Below are 19,253 nucleotides of genomic sequence, written 5' to 3' on the forward strand. Positions count from 1 at the left end.
TCCTAGTTCTGCCATTTACTAGCTGCATGAATTTAGGCAAGTTATATAATTTCTCTGTACCTTGGTTTTTGCATCTTTAAAGTGGGATAATAAATAAAATATTCTTTGTGGAGTTATTTTGAGGACTAATGGGATTGATACATGTAAAATCCTTAGAACTGTGCCTGATACATAGTAAGAGCCTGCAAATTTTCAGTTATCATTATTAATCTATTTTCTCTCCATAGATATTGCATCCACTCCCATGACATCACACAATTACTGATATTCTTATGGTAGATATTGCTTTTCCAAATAATTGCACTTTTTAAATCTAAACTTATGACTTCACTTGCAAACCTGATCTTTTCTAGTGATTCTTATCACAGCAAATAGTACAATTATACTATTATAGTATAATAGTTCCTTATGCTTTCCAATTTTCTCTTCCTTTCCTACCATTCATTCATTAAAAAATTATTTTTTGGAGTATCAGCTATGTACAAAGCATATGATGACAGAGGATATAATGGTCAGTAAAAAGATACAGTCTCTGCCCTCATAGAACTTATAATCAAGTTAGAGAGAGAGATTATACTGTATCACACAAAACTTATTAAAATAAACCCATTTTCTCAATATCTTTTGCAAACACTCAAGTCAAAGCCACTACCTCTCTTTCCTGAACTAGAGCAATAACCCTTCACTGGGCTCCAACATTCACTCTTCCTCCACTTTTTTCCTCCTCTCAGAGCTACCCTCTTCAAGGAAACCTTATTATGTCACTCATCTGCAGAAATCCTTTCAATGGCCTCTTGTAATATGTAAGATAAAAACAAATCTTCTTCATAACCTGCCGTGCCCCTGCCAGAGCTCTCCAGCTCTGTACACCCCCACTCACCCCTCCCGGTCTGTGCTTTAGCCCTATGGCCTTCTTCTTGCTCCTCCATGGTGCCTCGCTCCTTCATGCCTCAGCACTGTGCACCTGCCAGTCCTTCAAAACTGGCCACTCTCTCTCTTCCCTGCTCTGTCTTTGCCTGATCATTCTGAGTTTAAATTTTATTCCCTCCAAACTAAATCAGCATCCTCATTATACTCAAAGTACCATATGAGTCTTCTTCATCACATTTAATATAACATATAGTTATGTATTGATTTGAGTCATTATTTGATTAATATCTGCCATCATTCTGAAGAAGGGATGTTTGAGACAAGATCTAAAAGAAGAGCTTCAGCCACATGAAAAGTTATATTTCATAGATTTCAAGTGTGTTTTGTTTATGAGGGAATATGACATAGCTTGTATTTTAAATGTAAAGACTAATCTCAGAATGGGGATTTGAGGGGCAAGCTTCCTATGTAACTACCTCTGTGTTAATTCAGACCAAGCTTACCTTATTAGTATTTGGGAGGGAACACATTTGTGATCATGAGGGTTACTGAAGACTTGAACAAGAATGTGAGAAAGTGTTCTTTAAACTATAAAACTCACAACATGACTTTTGCTGCTGTTATTGTTAATATCACCAAAATATCAGGTTATCCAAACACTTGAGCTCAGTTGAATTTGATCCATTAAATTACACCCAAATACTTGGTTTACTTTACCAAATTATTTAGGTCTACCTGTGTTTTTTTCCTTAAATTTACTTATGTGTGTGTGTGTGTGTGTGTGTGTGTGTGTGTGTGTAATACCATTCTATCAATATGTAAACATACATTTGGAATACTCACACATATACATATGGTGTATGTGTGGTGCGTATGGTATATACACACGCTTCCTATAGTATATTTTAGTCTAGTGTTCATTATCATAAAATGGGTCAAGTTCAGAAGTCCTATTATTATAGCTTTATTTAAAATGTTAATTTTTAATACAATTCAATAATGCTTAATAAGATGATATTTGGGATATAACTCATCAATAGGCTTTGCAAATAGTGAAACAAGTCAAATTCCTTTAGCTTAAAAGTGTTTACTGATTTTTAAAATATATTTTATGAATATTCCAAAACTTTAGTGGTCAAGGCAATAAACAAAAACTTCTAGATGATGAATATGCTACTAATTTTTTGTAGAAAATATTAAAAATCATTGCTAAAAGTAAAAGCACCTTTATCTTCAAGCTAACTGACTGTAGTTTCATAATTATTGACTTGTAGATATCTGCTTTGGATGGTTTCTGAAGCCAAATTCAGAACAATCTTAAGGTAAGCTGTTTACTCGGGGGATGTGTATGTTTATGTATGTGTATTTTAGTTTTAAAGAATAAAAATTATGCCAAAACAGTGTGTAATAGAATATTCAAATGTATTTTTAGTAACTGAGCATGGAGAAATTTTCCGGTTCATGATAAACACTCAATGTTATTGGTTCTGTTTTATCTGTTATTTCTCAACTTCAAAAATATCAGAACATGATAAACTGTTTGATGACTACTTATTAAATGTCCTTTCAGTGCCCTCTCGCACAATAGCCATACAAGTAAATCACTGTGTAAATACATAAAACAAGTAAAGGACAATTAATCCTGAGTTAATAGAGGTTGGAATGAGTTATCAAATATGGGCTGAATGAGAAACCTGAGGCTGGTTAAAGTTATGTAGCTGGTAAGTGGCACAGTTACAAGCTGAGGCCTAACTAACGCCCAAATTTTGGTTTCTTATCACTGTGTAAACTACCTGGAAAAGATAAGAGTTAAACCGAATTTTGCAAATTTTCTACTGAAGAGACAATGAGAAGGGAACATTTTGTGCTATGACGACCGTTAACAAAAGCGTGAAAGATCCTATAGATATGCAGTGTGCTAGAGTGACAGGTTGTAATGAAGAGCATTTGAGAAAAATGTAATAAAAATTGTATAGCCAGAGCAGATTGAGATTACGGACATACTTTGATGGATAATATTGAGTGACTGTTCCAGTTTCATCTCTAGTGTCCTCTACCTGCAAACTACTAAATTGGATTATTGCCATTGGAGTTGGGTACAAGAATCCACAATGTGGTCAGGGTGATCAGTTAAAAAAGATAAAAAGTATTGAATTAAAAGGGATCTTTGAAAATTATCTAGTCCTGTCAAGACATGAAGTGATGTCCTAATTCTAATAGAGGCCAGAAGACCTGGAAGCAAACAAATATGACAGCTCTTTATGATAGATTAGATAAGAGGAATAAAGGAAGGAAGAACAGAGAGGGTTTTAAGATTATTCTCACAGAAAAAAAGGAAAAATTTTAAAACTGATAGAAAAGGAATATAAACTATTTTGTTAGAGAACAGAATGAGTTTGGTTTCTCTATTTTGCATCTGAAATATTGAAGGGGACCCACATTCACAGTTCTTACAGGACATAGAAAGTTAAATGAAGAAAGGGGTGAAGATTGGGTCCTAATTCCATTAAATGTATTTATTACTTTAGAGGGGGTGATTACTCTGGAAGGATTAGTATAAAAATAGAAGAACATATGGCTGATATTTAAACACCATTTTCAGTTGAACATTTTAAGAACAAAATATAGGGGTGTAAGCTTGAAAAATATATGTAAGAAGATGTAACTTGTATGCCTTCTATATGTAACACTAAATTCTCAAAGGTTTTATTTGTTTTGGATTATTGTTTTGGGATTTTGTTTATTTCTTTGTTTGGCAACATAGTGTATTTCTTTTAAAAGTAAGTAATGCAAATTACTTAAAAATCAGCTCTGGAAAACATTTATTTTAAATGCTGACAATGTTACTTCTTTTACTTTAAGGATTTTCTTTCATTGGACGTTACCATTATCCTGTTAACAATGCTTCAGGCAAAGTACAATTTTAAATTACTTTTATTTAAGAATCTAAGCTCTCATTCATTCATTGTGCAATGAAATATGTGAATTAGATGGTAAACAAGAAGAGAAAGAAAGAAGGGAATCTCTACTTAGAGTACAAATTACTTCATTTGGAGTGATGTCTCTCACTAATGCTGGCCTACAATTCTATAATATTTCTAGTAATACTAAAAAAATTTTCCCTAATATTAGTTTAAAATACAGGTTAAAATAATATGTATACAGAATTATAAACTTCTTACATTGTACTAAACATACTCACTCATAGATTAAATTCATCAAATATCTATTCAGTACCTAAATTCAGTGCTAAATTCTGGGCCCATTACAATACTTTTAATACATATGGCTTCTCTTTTCAAGATGCTCACAGTCTAGTTAAAAAAAAAAAACCCAAATATATAAACAAATTATTACATCATAACATAATCCCTTGTTATGGAAGGACAAAGGATTGGATTACTTCTGATTGAGTGGATCAAGACTGGTTGTAAATATCATCAAGAAAATGTAGATCTTTAATTTACAAATCAAAAAGTAAACATACTTTCTAAATCTAAAGATTTGAGCTTAATTATGTTTATTTAAAATATAAAAGCAGTACAAAGACTAATTGAATTTCTTAGAGTTTGATTCTCAAAGACTATGTTTTTTTTTTTTTTTTTTCTATATTTGGAGTCTGGAGGAGAGTCTTTATATAGTGCTATCAATACATTTTTAGAAAGTAGAGACTTAAAATGTGAAACATATTGCCTGTGGTCTGCTAATTTTTCTTGACATTAGTACCATCAGGAACTGTACTTGTTTCTGGTTTTATTTTTAAATTTATTTATTTATTTATTTTTGGCTGTGTTGGGTCTTTCCTGCTGTGCTGGGGCTGTCTCTCTGGCTGCGGTGAGCGGGGGCTGCTCTTCTTTGCAGTGCGTGGGCTTCTCATTGTGGTGGCTTCTCTTGTTGTGGAGCACGGACTCTAGGCATGTAAACTTCAGTAGTTGTGGCAGGCAGGCTCAGTAGTTGTGGCACGTGGGCTTAGTTGCTCCGCAGCATGTTGGGATCTTCCCGGACCAGGGCTCAAACCTGTGTCCCCTGCATGGGCAGGCGGGTTCTTAACAACTGCGCCACCAGGGAAGCCCTGTACTTGTTAAATGCATGAAGAAGTTGAATGAAAAAACTATCACTTTGGTAACAGTTTTACTTAAGGTAATAAAACCCTTGTACAGGCAACAAACTGTATTACTTCAATTTTTTTTTTTTTTTTTTTTTGTGGTACGCGGGCCTCTCACTGTTGTGGCCTTTCCCATTGCGGAGCACAGGCTCCGGGCGCGCAGGCTCAGCAGCCATGGCTCACGGGCCCAGCCGCTCCTCAGCATGTGGGATCTTCCCGGACCAGGGCACGAACCCGTGTCCCCTGCATCGGCAGGCGGACTCTCAACCACTGCGCCACCAGGGAAGCCCACTTCAATTTTTAGAAACTAAATTTAAGTAGGATTAAAAATAATTTATAGAGCGTTCCTTTTCTGGCAGCTGTTAAATGAAAAACTCTAAAAATATGACTATAAAATACTTATTTTTAAATGCTTTTCTGAAAGGGTAAGAAAGCAAAGAATCCAAAGGGGACAAAAACGAAGTGAAAAAAGAAACCCAAGAGGTAAGTAAGGGAAACACTGGGACAGAAGATGAAGCAAAGGGCTAACTCTAGTTGTAGTCTGATAGAAGTGTCTCTCTCAGAGAATCAGAACCCTTAAGGACAACACTCTAAGAATAAGGGTCTATACAAAATAAACCTACCACCAAGAAGGTACATCAAAAAACCATGCCTATCTAGACACTGCCCTGGGTGGAGGGACACAGAATTGTCCTTAGAACTCAGAATTATTAGATGGCTTTCACTGAGACTTGGTGGCAGAATTTACCTGTGTGATCAACGAACTTTATCCAGTAATTTAGAGTGGTTCCAGATTCACAGTCAGTGAGTAGAAGCAAAATAAATCACTTGCTTTGTGAATCCAAATTGAATGTTCCCAAGATAAATTTCTAAAATAATTAGTTACTAATTTAAAAATTGCAAAGCATAAAGAATAAATTAGACTTGAGAGAAAGCTGAAAAAAACCATACAGAAGACATAGTCTTACAAAGATACATTGTATTGGAATGATCAGATTCAGAAAAGGAGTATGTTGAATATTCTAAAATTAAAAGAGAAATTAATTTTCTATTGCTATTTTTATTTTCTATGACAAATTACCACACACTTAGTGTCATAAAACAACAAATTGTACAAGTGTCACCAGATGAAACTCAAAGTATAGGCAGGATGCAATTCATTCTGGAGGCTCTAGGGAGAATCGAATTAATTTCTTGTTCATCTGGGTTGTTGGCACAAGTCAGTTCTTTGTGGTTATAGGACTAAGCCCCTTGTTTTATTGTTGGCTCTAGGTTGAGGGTTTCTCCCAGTTTCCAGATGCTGCCACATGACTTGACTTTGGGCCCCTTTTTTACTTTCAAAGCCAGCAAAGGCAGGTTGAGACTTTCTCACATCATATCTCTCTGACCTCTTCAGTCCAAGTTGGCAGTGTCTCTGCTTGTATAAGATTCTCAAGAGCTCTGTGGATTTTCCATAGATGTCACAAGGATTCAATCCATTAGACAAAGAGGCTCATGCGCAGATCTTTCCAAGAAAATCTCTACTTTTGGCTTCTGATGAGGTGACTGATGGGATTTATGATAACTTCCTTAATTTTTTCAAAGAGTCTTTTATGTTACTGATTACTCTGATCTTTCGATCTTTCTGAAATAGCTCAGAAAAATAATCTCTTAATTTTTAAATAAATTTAAATGAATATCTTAATTTTAACATTTTGCCATATGGGAAGGCTGAGAATTTCCAAAATCATCAAGTCCTGATTCCTTTTTGTTTAACAGTTCCTCTGTCAGTTTATCTCTTTCCTCTTGCATTTACTCTAAGGGAAAAGAAGAAATCAGTCTGCACATTCAACACTTTACTTGGAAATCTCCTCAGTTAAATATCCAAGTTCATTGCTTACGAGTTCTGTTTTCCATATAACTGCATGACACAAGCCTGCTAAGATTTCTATGTAACAAAAATCCCTTTTCCTCTGGTTTCCAATAACATGTTCTCATTTCTTTCTGAGCCCTCACCAGCAGCATTCTTAAAATCCATGTTTCTATTAATAGTTTGTTCATGACCATTTATATTTTCTATGAGGCAATTTAGGACTTCTCTGTAATGCTCTTTACTTCCGTCTGAGCCCTCATGGACATTCTTTAATGTCCATATTTCTGCTAACAGTCTATTCAAAGAAAACTAGGCTTTTTCTTCCATACTTCATAAAATTCTTCCAGCCTGTACCCACTGCCTGATACCAAAATCAATTTCACATTTTTAGATATTTGTTACAGAAACACCTCAATTCTAGTACTAAAATCTATATTAATTTTCTATTGCTGCAAAAAAAATATTACAAACAGTGGCTTAAAATAGCATAAGTTAATTATTTTATAGTTCTATACAACAGAAGTTCAGTACAGTACAGTTCTCATTGGACTGAAATTAAGGGTGGCAGATATGTTCTGGAAGTTGTAAGGCAGAATCAGTTTTCTGCCCATTCACATTACTGACTGAGTTCAATTCCTTGTGGATGTAGGACTGGGGTCCCCATTTTCATGCTGGCTATAAACTGAAGGTTGTTCCCAGCTTCCAAAGGCTGCTGCCTTTCTTGGTTTATGGCCTCTTCCTTACCTTTCTACAGCCAGCAACACTGGGCTAAGTCCTTTTCACATTGCATCTCTTGACCCATTCTTCTGCCTTCCTCTTCTGCTCTTAAGAGCTCATGTGATTGGATTGGGACCATCCAGGTAATCCAGGATAATCTCACCATTTCAAGGACACTACCTTGATCACATCTGCAAAGCCCCTTTTCCCAGGTAAGGTAACATATTTGCAGGTTTCTGAGGATTAGGTCATGGACATCCTGGGAGTGGAAGGAGGACCATTATTCTAACTACCAAAAATATATTTAAAGAAAAAAATGTCTGAAAATATGAGCAAGGAACCAGACAATGTAAAAATGAGAAGTGGCTTTGGAAAAGAATAATAGAAATGAAACATATTATAATTGAAATTATACACTTAAAAAGCAGTTTAATAGAATTGACCCAGCTAAATTTGTGATCCAAAGAAATAATTATCAAAGACAGAAACATCACAGAAAGAAAAAAATGCAAATTACCAGAGAGACTATGGACCGTGGAACAGATGATGAACAGAATGAAAAGATGTAAAACATGTAATTAGTGTTCTAAAATCAGAAAATAGATATAAGGAAGAGGAAGAAATACTTAAAGAATAACAGCAGAAAATTGTTGAAAAATACTTAATCTTCAGATCTTGGAAGACTAAGGAACCTGAGACAGGATAAATTATAAGAAAGTTTATGTGTAAACACATAAAAATGAAACTGCAGAATGCCAACACTAAAAGAAGAACTGGAAGCAGCTAGAGTAACAAGACAGCACTGTTAAATGGAAGGTGATTAGATTAATGGTCAACTTCTAAGTAGCTAAAATGGAAGCCAGAGTTACCGGGATATGGGATCTACCAGAGGATTCCATTTTTCTGTGAGCAGCCCGTACCTCACGCTACTCTCTTCTTCCAGTTATGGGTGTTATTGTGAAGGCTTATTTGTATTTCTTCACTCAACCTTTAAATACTGTGTAGTATTTCTAATATCTAACAAATATGAGCATAAATAAAAGTATAACACATATAACTATCGATTTATTTAACAAATATTCATTATCAGTTCCCTGTGATGCTCACTAGAATGCAGATTCTATTCTAGGCATTGGGGATATAAAAAAAAAAAAAATCCATCCCCGTCAAGTTATCTACTTATATCAATCTCTCATGAATTAGAGGTTGTAAGCATAAAGTCACACCTTTTTTATTTATAACGTAAATCCTCTCATTTGTTTGCCGGTCATAAACCTTGATATCTTTATAACTTTTATATGATTTTCAACAATTCCATGCACCCTCCTAAATGCTACAGTTTGCTCAGCACTTAGCAGCTATCATCAATCAAAAGTAGTTTGTTTAACACCAAATATGTGCTCACTCTTGCACTTGGCACTTTTGGGAACAATGGGAAAAACACTATAGCCCTAGTGTATCTTTCAGTGCCATTAAATACTATTTATTATAATGAATTTTGGCAGACTCGCCTTGTTATTTCTGTTGCACAACTGAATTATTTTATATGCTTAATAAAGTTTCTCATTAATTATATTAGAATGAATTATTGAATATATATTAAAAGCTGTGGCTTTATTTTTTGAGCATGGCTAATGTAAGAAAATTGCATGAATTTTTATTCCATTTCATCAAAACAATAATTGTTTTCTTCAATAAAAGAAAATCCAGGAAGAAACAGGGGATTTAGTGCCTGAGATTCAATGAACAGTAAAATAAAATGACTGTGAACTTTTCATAAAGCAAACATAAGCTTTATTTTCTCCCAGAATTGCACAACAGCATTCATCTGGAGTTTAAGAAAACATTTTACTAATTACTAATGAATAATAATTTACTAAATTTTGCTAGAGGTATAATTTTATCTGGAAAATATATAATGTCTATGACATCCCTTTTGTAGAGGATAGAAGATTAGTGTCAAACAGGATTGGTTTGAATTCTAGTTTTGCAAATTACTAACTGTGGCTGATTAGGCAAGCTATGTGTCATTTTTGAGCCTTCTTCCCATGATAAAAAAAAAAAAAAGCAACTGGAATTCAAATGCAGTCACATCTCTTTTATTTTTTTTTTCACATAACTTGAAACTTGGCATGCCCATATTAGCAGGAAGTCCAATGCCTCCCTCCTGAGGTCCTTGCTGCCCTCACTCCCATTGCTGAAGATTCCCAGAGGATCACTCTGTCTAATGTAGTCTGCCCTGCTTCCAAATCCCAAGCAGAAAGAAAACAGGGGAGTCCATCCATTGCTTTCTGTCAGCATACTTGGAGCTGCTATGGAAAACTGATCCCCCAGCAGATTCCACCTGGTGATTTTGCACTGCTACAGGGATGTCCTGTCTGAACTGATCCCTGCACACTGTGGACTTAATAATTCTATTTGTCATCAGCTATCATTCCTGCAATTCCCACCATCATATATTGGCCAGGACAGGAAAGGCTGCCAGCCTCAACCTTTCTCCAGGAATCTCTAAATTATGGTTCTGAGCTTGGGTCAATGGCCTTGTACTCCCTTGCCACAGGGTGACCTTGCTGAGGCTCCTGATATCCTTTCCTGCTGACAACCTCAGTCAGAAACAGAAATCCTTTAAGGAGGTTTCAATAACACTAAATCACAAAAGGATATTCTCCAACCCCAAGTAACCTCTTGGAAAACTTAGTGACCCGCTCTTGTGGGAGGTGAGCCATATTTTAGCAGGTCATAAAAGGTTCTAAATAATAGAAAAGGTTCTAAATAATCTTTCCCCAGGAAGATAGGTGCCTACTAGGTTACTAAGGACAAATCACATGACTCTTTAAAAAGAGATTCTCTCTAGATGACTTACTGACTTCACTAGAGAAGCTTCTTCTCTTCCTCTTAGGTTCTGCCTCATCAATTACATTGTACATCCTGTTGCTGAGAGAGTAAATGAGATGACACATAGCAAATGCCTATCAGTTCCCACTATTTAGTAGACACTTAATAGATTCCAATTTTCTCCTTTGTCTTATATTCTTAATTTTTAGTTTAAAGCTTTACTGTTATTTTGATTATTCACATAAATTTCATAAGTGAGATTATAAAACTAATAAGGGAAGAGAGTTATGTCTTGTACATTTTTTAAGGCTCAGCATAATACCTTACAGAAAAATATTAATTACTATGTAATTATTGATTTAGTTATTACTTTGAAGTTTATTTTTCCATATGTAGATAATATAATCTTCTTTTTAAATTTCCTTGTATGACTTTCTGCTATCATACTAAATTATTATTCTGAGCAGAAGCTTGGCATGGAAAGGATATGAAATTCTAACATATATATTTGCATTTTGATTACTGAATCACCTATCAGTCAATAACACTTAAATTGCTTAGAAATTTTCACAAGCCCTTGAAATGATGGGTTTCATTCCTTCTCATAAATGGTGAGGCAAGAACACATTAGTATGTGTTGCACTGAAAGGAACTGAAGGGAACTTAAATTTGAATTCTAAGTCTCTGCTGACACCTGTAAGAGTATAGACAAGCCATTCAGTGTGCCTCCTGTAGCACAAAGGGTAACAAAAAAAAAATTATTATAATGATTAGAGGAAATAACTGTGTAAGTGCTCTATAATAAGAGCCCTTTAATTTAAAAAATGCACTCTTATTTTGAAAAAAAATGGAGAATAAGTGAAATAACTCATAATCTCACCTCTCAATAATAAATTTTTGTTAACATCTTGAGATATTTTGAAGTCACAGATACATACATTTTAACATTCTATTTTTTTAGTTCATCTTATAGTGTGTTGAATTTTGAAACTTTTCATGTCACAAATTTTTCAAAACCATTTTTTAATATTATAACATATAATTTGGCCACTTCTCTTAGTTACATGGTTTTTTTCCTAATGTTTCACTTAAAGATAATTTTATTTTTAACATCCTTGCAATGTTCTTATATTCATGTATATGAACATTTGTAAGATTCTTACATTTTAGATTTACATCCTTAATATTTGCTACTTTAACCTTCTTTGTTCCATTTAATCTGGAAATACCTCCATAGACCCATGACTTGTACAAATCTATTATTCATTTTACTGAAATCCACACTTGGGTGCTGCCCTGGGCTAGTGTTACTAGTACTCACTTCATCTATTGAAGTCTAGTGGCTGCCTGCCCCTCTCTCACTCAGCTTAATTTTTCTCCCCTTTCCACGGTCCACATTGAATCTATCTTTACTAGAGTGTTATAATAATTCATCAAACTGTCCTTCCACCCAAAAAGTATTCTTTTAATTCATTTGATTTTCTAGGGTTTTATTTATTTATTTTTTAGCACTTACAATCACATCTATTTTTTCTCCCTTCTGTGCTTTGCTTGTTAAGTTTGGTGTCAGAGCTGTAGTTCTAGGTTTATACAATGAAAGTGGTAGCCTAAATCATATTCTACAGAGTACAGTGCAAACATGGGAAAGTTAAATATAACAACTTGCCATTATATAGCCCAGTAGCTAATACTTTGGAAAACAGAATCAATATTCAATTTATTGCAGCAATTATAACACTGAGCTCAAAACAAGATAAAATATTACAGACGTAAATATAAATTTTTTTCTTTTATATTTGAAAATATAATTCTATAAATATGGGGTGGTAAGGGATCTGACTTGACACCAATTCATATGAAATAAATAATTATACTTTTTTAGAAGGACCACAAGTATACGTACCAACAAAGCACACTAGCAGCTGATATAACTCATGTCAAAATACATTGTGTTTATAAATCAGAAGAAGGGTGGCACTTTTCTCACCATGTTTCTGAGATTCTTTCCAGCAGCAAATTCTAGTACATGAGAGACTCCTACAAATATGTATGAGTCCTGCTGTTAAGCCCTGTGTCCGGCTGGTCTTTGGAGCTTGTCCTATCCAGCTGATACCCTTAGCTACCTCTAAAGGGTAACACAGATGATGTTTAGGAGTCAGTGAGTTCCCCCTGCAGCTTCTGAGATGGACAGTCTTATGGATAGGAAACCACATTCCCCTCTTATCTCAGAGAACCATCCCTACATCTGTGATACTATCACTTCATTCTACCAGGATACCTCTTACAAGACTGTTCCCTAAGTTACAGCTTCCAACTGTGGTCGTAGACTACCTAACTAATAGGAAACTTACAGTTCTTGCCATGCATCGTGGAGTCCCACAGGAAACTAGAGTGGGCTTTGCTCTCTTCTCCCTGTCTGTGTCTTTTGGCCATCTCCCATCTGTCCAGTTCCCAGGCTCTGACAACACTGGAAATATCTGGGATTCTGCTGCTCAGTAACTTGCAAGCAGGAAGGAGAGCCAGCACCCCACATTCAAAATCACATCCAAATCTCAAGGGAGGGTTTTCTGTCCACCTCTCCTATACCCTACCAACACCAAACAGAGGCAGGGGAACAATGTAAGTCTCCTATTTCTCCATAAATTCTTCTCTTCAACTCTCTTTCTTAACCTTCTTTTAAAATTTCTTCGATGTTAAAAGATCCTAGGAAATCAGTTCTGCCTATTTCCCAAGGAACCACGACCCTAACCCAAATTGAGGGAGGATCCTTTGCAGCAGTTAAGGGCTGGGCCTTTATTCTCAGCCAGCTGAGGATTGTCACCACAGGATTGAACCCTGCCTTTTCCTTTCAGACACAGCTTATAAAAGAGGCTTACCACTAGTCTATGGCTGAGGTTAGGAAGGAGCACTTTCCTCAAATCTTTATTTTATGTTGTTACAGCAATTCTTATTACTCACTTCAGTTAGAACTAATAATTTTCTACTCTTTTAAGTGCTGTATTTGACAAATTTAGAATTATTACACACGTTAATGCACATGATATGTATGTAGTTTATCAACTAGTTCCTTTTTACATTTTAACCAATGAAAAGGTGATCACTTTTAAAATGTCATCAATTTATCTTTGATTTTCCTTAAGCCATGTCACTGTATTGCTCCTGGTTTATCACCTTGATCTAGCAATAAGTACAGGCAGCATTAATGCTGATCTCTATTACCGCTCAATACATCTCAAATTCTTTTCTATGGTCTGGAATTCCCAATGTTCCATTTATGAATGCTCTTTGTGACCAAAGCTGGACCATTTTCCCTAGCAAGCCAGTTAAAATACATATGGGCATTGATTTGTTTCTTTTGAAACTAGGACATTGATTCAATTATCATATTGGAGGAAGTTCATGTCGGTAAATTTATATCACTTCTCTTATACATATCTAATAAATGTTCCACAATTCAGGATTTTACCTAGAAGTATGTAAAATGAAAAAAATATTCAGGACCTTGACAAAATAGAGTTTAGTTTAATATCACTGTCCTTGCACAATGAAGAAACCACCTGAGATAAATATGTTCTTCAAGTAGCACTTTTCATGAATATTTTTTAGCTATTCCTGTAAGAGACAGCAACATTATTTTTGTATTGCTGAAGTGCTTTGAGAGTAATGTCCTGGTGACAGCATAAACAAAACACAAAGGCCAGTTTGTTTTTATACCTAAATGGGGGATTGTTGGTGAAGAGCTGTGCCAGCCAGTACAGAGTGGGATAACATTTTATTCCTCTCAAGATAGATGGATTGCTGAATTGCCTGAGTTCCTGCTGTTTTATACCTTGCCCCTTGAATTTGAAAATGAATAACTGCTCCTTTTTTTCTGAATGGATAGTGAGAAAATATATAATTCAGTAAAACTCAACTCATAATATTGTCATTAAAATTATGTCCACCTGGTATTTTATCCACACAATATATTGCCAAAATATTAAATGTCTTATTTATTAAATATTATATTTTTGGTAAATTATATCATTATAAAACAGGGTATGGGCAATTTGCCAGTGGGTTACACTTTTAAAATGTTCCTTCAAATGAAGGGAATTAAGTTTTACATCATTGATAAAGCCATTACTTGAAACTTTTTTGTTGGGAGATAATAAATTCAACAAATGTCTTTTGAGTGCCACAGTGAAAAGTCTCTGTAGGGGATAGACATAAAAAGAAAGCATAGTTCCCACAATCAAGGAGCTCTAAACAAGTAGAGAAAAATTATTACATGTACAGAAGATTATAACAGAGGGATGCAGGAAAGTTACAATGACTATGAGACAAAAAAGGGAAAGTACTTCCCATGGAGATGAATAATTGAAAACGATGGAACATGGAAAAGGAGTCTCACAGCTGAGGAGGGAGAAATTAGAAGAAAGAAAGAGAGTTGGATCATGGAGATCCTTAAATACAAAGAGAGAATTTGATTTTTGTCCTGTAGATATAAAGGAGTTATGATGGCTAGTTTTATGTGTCAGTTGACTAGGCTGTAACATTTAGTTGTTTAATCAAACACCAATTTGGCTTTGCTATGAAGGTATTTTGTCAATGTGGTTAGCATCTAAAATCAGTTGACTTTAAATAAGTAAGTTATCCTCCATAAGGAGGGAGGACTTCAACCAATCACTTGAAGGCCTTAAGAGGAAACACTGAAGTTTCCCAGAGAAGAAGAAATTCTGCCTTAAGTCTGTAGCATCAGCTTCTGCCGAGTTTCCAGCCTTCTTGCTTACTCTAGGGATTTCTTACTTGCCAGCCTGACACACACAGTCAACTGAGCCAATACCTTAGAATAAATCTTTTTATATATAAACACATATATATCCTATATACTGTACATATATATTCTATATGCTATACATGTATTCTATACATTATACACACACACACACACATATTATGTTGGTTCTATTGTTCATTTCCCTGGAGCAGCCTGACTAAATCAAGACTTATTACAAATTTTAAACAAAACTGTGTTTATAACTATTATGACACAATTAAGTCTTGTAATTTTAAGCTTTTATTGAACATTAATTTATGCCAGGTTTAAATGCTTTGAGAAAAAATAAGCATAAAATATAGTACCAGTTTTAGTAATTTTCTGCACTCTGCACAGGAAAATACTGTTTTTTCCAAATTCTTTCATTTAACCAATCAATACAACATTGCTATAAAATAGATATTAATAATGAGGCTATTATTATCTTTCTAATTTTACTAATGAATAAACTGAATTTACAGCTAATATATGTGAGGCTTAGGGACAAACTGCATGCTACAGCTCATGAAATGTTGTGTATTTAACCACTAAAGTGCACATCTTCTAATGTAAAACAAATTGGCTGCAGTCAATGACACATGATCAGAATAAAACTATGCTCTTAAATATTCATAAAAGAAAACATAAACAGGCATATTTATTAGAGAAGAGAGTTTTTAAGCAGATAAGTCTTCATGGGTGGTAGAAGGAGTCTGATGGCTTCAATAGTGAAAATAGGGAAGTAGCTTAGATCATGACTACCAGATCTAAGAAAAGTTAAAGCAATTGTAGTGTTTTCACAACCTCAGACAGCCACCTTCCACCAGATTTTAACAAACGTTGACAAACTATTACAGTAGTGCTATTCAAAGTATAATTCTAAGACTATCAACATCAGCATAATGACCCAGGAATTTACTAGAAATGCAAATTTGGAAGCTTCAAGACAGATTTTACATATCAGAATATCTTAGAGTGAGGCCTGGGAATTTGTATTTTAAAAGAGTTTACCAAATGATCCATGTCATGTACAGTTTGAAAAGCACTGCACTACAGCAGCAAGGACCAGCAAATAAGATGTGAGGTAGCCACAGCAATCAGAGAAGAAAAGGAAATAAAAGGAATCCAAATCAGAAAAGAAGAAGTAAAGCTGTCACTGTGTGCAGATGACATGATACTATACATAGAGAATCCTAAAGTTGCTACCAGAAAACTACTAGAGCTAATCAATGAATTTGGTAAAGTTGCAGGATACAAAATTAATGCACAGAAATCTCTTGCATTCCTATACACTAATGATGAAAAATCTGAAAGTGAAATCAAGAAAACACTCCCATTTACCATTGCAACAAAAAGAATAAAACATCTAGGAATAAACGTACCTAAGGAGACAAGAGACCTGTATGCAGAAAATTATAAGACACTGATGAAAGAAATTAAAGATGATACAAATAGATGGAGAGATATACCATGTTCTTGGATTGGAAGAATCAACATTGTGAAAATGATTCTACTACCCAAAGCAATCTACAGATTCAATGCAATCCCTATCAAACTACCACTGGCATTTTTCACAGAACTAGAACAAAAAATTTCAAAATTTGTATGGAAACACAAAAGACCGCGAATAGCCAAAGCAATCTTGAGAACGAAAAACGGAGCTGGAGGAATCAGGCTCCCTGACTTCAGACTATACTACAAAGCTACACTAATCAAGACAGTATGGTACTGGCACAAAAACAGAAATATAGATCAATGGAACAGGATAGAAAGCCCAGAGATAAACCCACGCACATATGGTCACATTATCTTTGATAAAGGAGGCAGGAATTTTCCAGTGGAGAAAGGACAGCCTCTTTAGTAAGTGGTGCTTGGAAAACTGGACAGGTTCATGTAAAAGTATGAGATTAGATCACTCCCTAACACCATACACAAAAATAGGCTCAAAATGGATTAAAGACCTAAATGTAAGGCCAGAAACTATCAAACTCTTAGAGGAAAGCATAGGCAGAACACTCTATGGCATAAATCACAGCAAGATCCTTTTTGACCCACCTCCTAGAGAAATGGAGAGAAAAACAAAAATAAACAAATGGGACCTAATGAAACTTCAAAGCTTTTGCACAGCAAAGGAAACCATGAATAAAACCAAAAGACAACCCTCAGAATGGGAAAAAGTATTTGCAAATGAAGCAACTGACAAAGGATTAATTTCCAAAATTTACAAGCAGCTCATGCAGCTTAATAACAAAAAAACAAACAACCCAATCCAAAAATGGGCAGAAGACCTAAATAGACATTTCTCCAAAGAAGATATACAGACTGCCAACAAACACATGAAAGCATGCGCAACATCATTAATCATTAGGGAAATGCAAATCAAAACTACAATGAGATATCATCTCACACCAGTCAGAATGGCCATCAGCAAAAAATCTAGAAACAATAAGTGCTGGAGAGGGTGTGGAGAAAAGGGAACACTCTTGCACTGCTGGTGGGAATGTGAATTGGTACAGCCACTATGGAGAACAGTATGGAGGTTCCTTAAAAAACTACAAAAAGAACTACCATATGACCCAGCATTCCCACTACTGGTCATATACCCTGAGAAAACCATAATTAAAAAAGAGTCATGTACCAAAATGTTATTGCAGCTCTATTTACAATAGCCCGGAGATGGAAACAACCTAAGTGCCCATCATCTGATGAATGGATAAAGAAGATGTGGCACATATATACAATGGAATATTACTCAGCCATAAAAAGAAATGAAATTGAGCTATTTGTAATGAGGTGGATAGACCTAGAGTCTGTCATACAGAGTGAAGTAAGTCAGAAAGAGAAAGACAAATACCGTATGCTAAAACATATATATGGAATTAAAAAAAAATGTCATGAAGAACCTAGGGGTAAGACAGGAATAAAGACACAGACCTACTGGAGAACGGACTTGAGGATATGGGGAGGGGGAAGGGTGAGCTGTGACAAAGTGTGAGAGAGGCATGGACATATATACACTACAAAACGTAAGGTAGATAGCTAGTGGTAAGCAGCCACATAGCACAGGGATATCAGCTCGGTGCTTTGTGACTGCCTGGAGGGGTGGGTTAGGGAGGGTGGGAGGGAGGAAGATGCAAGAGGGAAGAGATATGGGAACATATGTATATGTATAACTGATTCACTTTGTTATAAAGCAGAAACTAACACACCATTGTAAAGCAATTATACCCCAATAAAGATGTTAAAAAAAAAAAAAGATGTGAGGTAAGCTTCGCCAGGACACCAGAATAAAAATACCAATTTAAAAATAACTGGAATTAACAATGGTTGATGAATGTTCTGTCTTAGTATGAGACAAGATAAGAATCTGGGACCACAATAAATCCAGAAGGGACAGAACTTAAGTAGTATCATGGAGAAGATGAAACTCTCCCACTCAGGTAAGGATGAGTTTGGACACAAAGAATAGGTTACATAGCATAAGTGAAAGTGGTCAGGGTGATATGCATCAAGGATCAAAGCAGAGTTAAAGATTAGGGCAGATGTGATAAGCTGAGGAGGCAAAAATCCTGGGACAAAAGAATAGCTATTTTAGAGTGTGACTAAAGATTTAAGAATCCATAGCCAAAGGTCTAAAGTTGAATATAAACTATTTATTTGGAAACAGGCATCCCAGATCTGTTAGGCCAACCACATCACATTTGCCAATTTTCCATCCTAAGGAATTAGGTCTTGTTAATAGATAATACTATCACAAATTGTGCCACTGAATCATATGTCTATGAAGCCACAAAAATATTTTCAGCACTCTTTATGTGCCAAGTTCAGTGATAAATAACAGAGATAAAAAATTAAGTGAGACAAGTGTGATCTCTGCCATTAGGAGAGTCAGGCATTAAATACACAGTTATTATACAAGTAAGTAATTATGATTGCTGTAAGTATTACCCAGGAAAGGTACAAGTATTATGAGACTGAATCACAGGATACCTAAGCTAGCCTGCAAAGAGGAAGGGTAGGAGGATGATCAGGAATGGTTCCCAGAGGAAGTAAATTTTAAGTTATAACCTCAAAGA

At 35.2% G+C, this 19,253-nt stretch overlaps 1 protein-coding gene across 8 annotated transcripts in view; it reads left to right on the top strand.

The window, feature by feature from the left end:
- Positions 1–19,253, top strand: part of CNTN1 (contactin 1) — a 377,545-nt gene that overhangs the window by 96,721 nt on the left and 261,571 nt on the right. For 5 of the 8 annotated variants that reach the window (XM_033412355.2, XM_033412352.2, XM_033412354.2 and 2 more), the window contains one exon: positions 2,145–2,192. The exons of the other annotated variants lie outside the window; for them this stretch is intronic. The gene's annotated coding sequence lies outside the window, so the exon portion shown is untranslated. The remainder of the gene's footprint in view (positions 1–2,144; positions 2,193–19,253) is intronic. 8 annotated transcript variants of the gene reach the window in all.

Source organism: Orcinus orca, chromosome 11 (genome assembly GCF_937001465.1).
Source record: "Orcinus orca chromosome 11, mOrcOrc1.1, whole genome shotgun sequence".
NCBI classification, from domain to species: domain Eukaryota; kingdom Metazoa; phylum Chordata; class Mammalia; order Artiodactyla; family Delphinidae; genus Orcinus; species Orcinus orca.